The sequence below is a fragment of the Triticum urartu genome, chromosome 4 (genome assembly GCF_003073215.2).
Source record: "Triticum urartu cultivar G1812 chromosome 4, Tu2.1, whole genome shotgun sequence".
Classification (NCBI taxonomy): Eukaryota; Viridiplantae; Streptophyta; class Magnoliopsida; order Poales; family Poaceae; genus Triticum; species Triticum urartu.
The window spans coordinates 384,235,525-384,241,056 of NC_053025.1; positions in this window are offsets into that span (position 1 = coordinate 384,235,525).

Genomic DNA, 5,532 nt, shown 5'->3' on the forward strand with positions numbered 1-5,532 from the left:
GTCCATTGAACAAGAAGACCATCAAGAACAAATACCCACTTCCCAACATGAACAAGCTGTTCGAACAACTCAAAGGTGCCCAAGTATTCTCCAAGCTTGATCTTCGTATGGGTTATCATCAGATTCGAATCCGTGAGCAAGATATTCCCAAGACGGCTTTCAGGACAAGCTATGGGTCATATGAATACACTGTCATGTCTTTTGGCCTCGTCAATGCTCCTCCGACGTTCTCTCGCATGATGAACTTCATCTTCAACGCCTAAACCAATGACTTCGTTTTGGTCTATCTCGACGACATTCTGGTTTTCTCGAAGAACAAGGAAGATCATGCCAAGCACTTGCGTTTGGTACTCGATAAGCTCAGAGAACACCAGTTCTACGCCAAGTTCTCCTAGTGCAAATTTTGGCTCGATGAGGTTCTTTATCTTGGTCATATCATCTCTACCAAGGGCATTGCGGTGAATCCTGAGAAGGTGTCTGCAATTGTGAATTGGGAACCTCCTCAGAACGTGAAGCAACTCCGTAGCTTCCTCGGTCTCGCAAGCTATTGCCGAAGATTCATTGAAAACTTTTCTAAGATCGCGAAGCCACTCTCAAATCTTCTCCAGAAGCACGTCAAGTACGTTTGGTCTCCGGAGTGTGACATTGCTTTCAACACTTTGAAAGAGAAATTGATCACTACTCCAGTTCTGACTCCGCCTAATGAATCCAAGCCGTACGAGGTCTTTTGTGATGCCTCTCTCCAAGGTCTTGGCGCAGTGTTGATGCAAGAGAAGAAAGTTGTTGCTTATACCTCTCGCCAGTTGAAGCCCAATGAGAAGAACTACCCCACTCATGATCTCGAGTTGGCGGCAGTTGTGCATGCTCTTTTGACTTGGAGACATCTCTTATTGGGAAGAAAAGTGGACATCTTCACTAACCACAAGAGTCTCAAGTACATCTTCACTCAGCCTAATCTCAACCTCAGGCAAACTCAATGGGTCGAAATGATTCAAGAGTATAATCTGAGTATCGAGTATACTCCAGGAAAGGCCAATGTTATTGCTGACGCATTGAGCAGGAAGGCTTACTGCAACAGCCTGATTCTCAAGCCTTATCAACCCGAGCTTTGTGAAGCTTTCCGCAAACTTAATCTGCAAGTTGTTCCTCAAGGTTTCCTCGCCAACCGTCAAGTCTCTCCTACCTTGGAAGATCAGATTCGCCAAGCTCAGCTTCTTGATTCTATGGGGAAAAAGGTGAAGATTGGGATTGCCAAGAGTCAACCCAAGTACAAGTGCTACCGCCTTGATGACAAGGATACTCTCTTCTTCGAGGATCGTATTGTTGTGCCCAAAGGTGACCTTCATAAAGTGATCATGAATGAGGCTCACAATTCTCTCCTCTCCATCCACCCTGGGAGCACGAAGATGTATCAGGACCTCAAGCAGGCTTATTGGTGGACTCGAATGAAGCGCGAGATTGCTCAATTCGTGAATGAATGTGATGTCTGCAGAAGAGTGAAGGCAGAACACAAAAGGCCAGCTGGTCTCCTCCAACCTCTTGCCATTCCAGAATGGAAGTTTGACCACATTGAGATGGACTTCGTGACTGGGTTTCCAAAGTCCAAGCGTGGCAATGATGCTATATTCATTGTCATCGACAAACTCACCAAAGTGGCTCACTTTCTGCCTATCAAAGAGTCAATCACTGCAGCTCAATTGGCGGAACTCTATACCTCTCGAATTGTCTCTCTGCACGGTATCCCACAAGTGATCTCTTCAGACCGTGGCAGCATCTTTACCTCCAAGTTTTGGGATTCTTTTCAGAAGGCCATGGGCACAAACATCCGCTTCAGTACAGGTTTCCATCCTCAAACTAGCGGCCAAGTCGAGCGTGTCAACCAGATTCTTGAAGATATGCTCAGGTCTTGTGTGATCTCCTTCGTCATGAAGTGGGATGATTGTCTTCCTTATGCTGAATTCTCCTACAACAACAGTTTTCAAGCAAGTTCGGGCACGGCCCCATTTGAAATTCTGTATGGAAGGAAGTGTCGTACCCCTCTCAACTGGTCCGAAACCGGTGAACGTCAGCTTTTGGGTAATGACTTAATCACAAAGGCAGAGGAAATGTGCAAAGTCATTCGAGATAACCTCAAAGCAGCCCAATCCCGTCAGAAGAGCTTCGATGATAGTAAGCACCGTGATTTGGCTTTCGACATCGGAGATCATGTTTACCTCCACGTCTCTCCAATGAAAGGTACTTGTCGCTTCGGTATCAAAGGGAAGCTTGCCCCCATATACGTGGGACCTTTCAAGATCGTCAGCAAGAGAGGCGATCTCGCCTATCAACTTGAGCTTCCTTCAAACTTTGCAAATGTTCATGATGTGTTCCATGTCTCTCAGCTCCGAAAGTGTTTCAAGACTCCTGACCGCACCATCAACTTCGAGGACATTGAGCTCCAAGAAGATCTCTCTTATCGTGAGCACCCCGTTGCTATTCTCGAAGAGACTGAACGCAAGACCCGCAACAAGTCAATCAAATTCCTCAAAGTCAAGTGGTCACACCATTCCGACCGTGAAGCTACCAGGGAACACGAGGATCACCTCCGTCCTGAATACCCGGCGTTCTTTCAATCCTAGATCTCGGGACGAGATCCTTTTGTAGTGGTGGAGTGTTGTAACACCCCGGATATAATTTTCCTAATTTGTAATCCAACTCTTGCCGTTTCCGGCCTTAAGTTATTTTATTTTCTCGGGTTCGGGTTTTTGTCTCCGTGGGTTGTTGTCGTTGTCATGCATCTCATACCATGTCATCATGTGCATTGCATTTGCATACGTGTTCATCTCATGCATTCGAGCATTTTCCCCATCGTCCGTTTTGCATTCTGGCGCTTCGTTCTCCTCCGGTGGTCATTTCTACCTTTATTTCGTGTGTGGGGATTATACATTTCCGGATTGGACCGAGACTTGCCAAGCGGCCTTGGTTTACTACCGGTAGACCGCCTGTCAAGTTTCGTACCATTTGGACTTCGTTTGATACTTCAACGGTTAACCGATGGACCGAAAAGGCCTCGTGTGCGTTGCAGCCCAACACCCCTCCAATTTGGCCCAAAACCCACCAAAACCTGCTCCATCATCTAGAGCGTTCGATCACGATCGTGTGGCCGAAAACCGCACCTCATTTGGAGCCTCCCAGCTCCCTCTATGCCTATATATACCCCCCCATTCCAAATCTCGGATCCCCTCTCTCTAAACCCTAAAAAAAATCCCAGATCGCGCCGGCCGGACACGTCCGAATCCGGCCGGACAAACCGCCGCCGCCACCAATCAGCCGCCGCCACGTGTCCCCCGCGGGGACCTCTTCGCCGCCAGCGCCGCCGGCCCGCCCAGGCCCGAGGCGGGCCCTCTCCCGCGCCGAACCGGGCCGCCTCTCGCCCGCGCCCGCTGCCGGCTTCTTCCCCGCGCCCGGCCGCCGCTTCGCCGCCCGGCGTCGTCTCCGGCGAACCCCGGCGCCGCCCCGCCGCCTCTTCACTCTGCCGCGCCACCCGCCGCCGCCAAGTCGCCGCCCCGGCCTCCTCCTCACCTCCTCGCCCGGAGAACCCCAAGCCCGGCAAGTTCCTCGACGGATCCGGCCAACTCCGGCGAGCTCGAGCGAAGTCTGGCAAACCTCGATCCGCGTGCTGTCTGGATCTGGATCTGAGATCCAAAACGACGGTTGACCTTCTCCCTAACCCTAATTCATTTGCTCCTGTTCATCGTGTCGTAACTCCTCATCCGTAGCTCCGTTTTGGGCATATAGCATATCAAAATGTTCGTCTCAGAGAGTACATCATTTCATTCCATTGCATCATTTTCATTTGAGTTCATCTTGATGCCCGAAATGCTGTTAGAAGAGTGCTACTTGAGTTAATTGTCAGATCTGCTGCTCCATTTAGATCTTTGTCATTTTTGCCATGATTAATGTGTGCATGATATGCCCATGAGCTCTACATATGTTTTGTTAAGGGTTTTTCCATCTTTCCAGAGGTGCAACCCATGTATTTTTGTGATGTGTGTGGTGACTAGCACAAGCTTGCAAAGTGAGGCATTTGTTAATGCTGATTTCAGGGACTTAGCATTTCCACTAAGTCCTTGAGCTGGTTATCTCATATGGCCATATGTTCATGTTGTTTCCTAGTGATCCGTGCCTCTTTTGAGGATGATCAGTAAGTATGTTTTGTTAATCTTGTAGTGATCTATCCATCCATGTCTTTGTTTGTAATTATGGAGCACCCTATCTTGAGGTAATCGAGCTCTACTTTTGCTATTTCGTGAATCTGGGCAGATTGTCTACTTGTTAGCGATTTTGCCGAGGATGTTGTAGTTGATCCGTGCATGCTATGGTATTTCTCTTGCCATGTCTAGCTTGTATTTTTTGTATTCTTGATGGGTGCATGCTTATCTCGTCATGACTTTCTCCGTAGTGAGTGCATCGAGCTCGTAAACATGCCTACTTGATATCTGTTTTCAGCATGCTCCAGTTTTCACTAAGTCTGAGAACTGATTATGTTTTTGCCATGTTCACATGCTTGCAAATGTATTTTATGATCCCTTTTGGCTCAAAGTCACTAAGGGACTTTTGTTAAGGTCTTTGAGTAGCTCCATGCCATGCTTTACTTTGCCATGTTCAGGTCCTGTAGCATATAGCTTTCATGCTCCAAAGAGTGCTATCTAATCTGAAATTCCAGACTAGTGTTAATTTCACTAAGTCTGAGATCTGTTTGCCAAATGCATTTTTGCCATGCTTGTTTGAACCTGTTAATGGATGAATTGGCCGTAGCTCAGTGCTAGACTTTTGTTAAGCTTCATGAATGAATCCCTGCCATGTATTTTTATGCCATGTTTGGGTGCTGTAGCATGTTCATCTTGTTGCTTTTAGATGGCTACTTGCTGTAAATCGCAGAACATGGTCATATTTGAATTGCTTGCCATTTCCGAACCTTAACTCCGATTCCGGCGTTCTTTATATTGTTTTCAAGCGATTTCATCTCATCTTTCCAGTGGAAGACTTGGATTTCCATGTTGAGGCCAGGTTCATGCATTCCTTGTCACATCTTGCATATGCATCCCGCATCGCATCCCACATAGCATACCATCTTTGCATCATGTTGTTTGAGTTTGCACGTGGTTGATTGTGTCCTTGTTGCTTGTTTGTCTTGTTTGGGTAGAGCCGGGAGACGAGTTCTCTAACGAGGAGCCCGTTGAGTTTGCTTTCGAGGATCCAGTCAACTATGACAACTTTGCAGGCAAGATGATCATACCCTCGAAATCACTACTATCTTTGCTTTGCTAGATGCTCGCTCTTTTGCTATGCCTATGCTACGATGCCTACCACTTGCTTATCATGCCTCCCAAATTTCCATGACAAACCTCTAACCCACCATGTCCTAGAAAACCGTTGATTGGCTATGTTACCGCTTTGCTCAGCCCCTCTTATAGCGTTGCTAGTTGCAGGTGAAGATTGGAGGCCGTTCCTTGTTGGAACATTATTTACTTGTTTGGGATATCATTATAT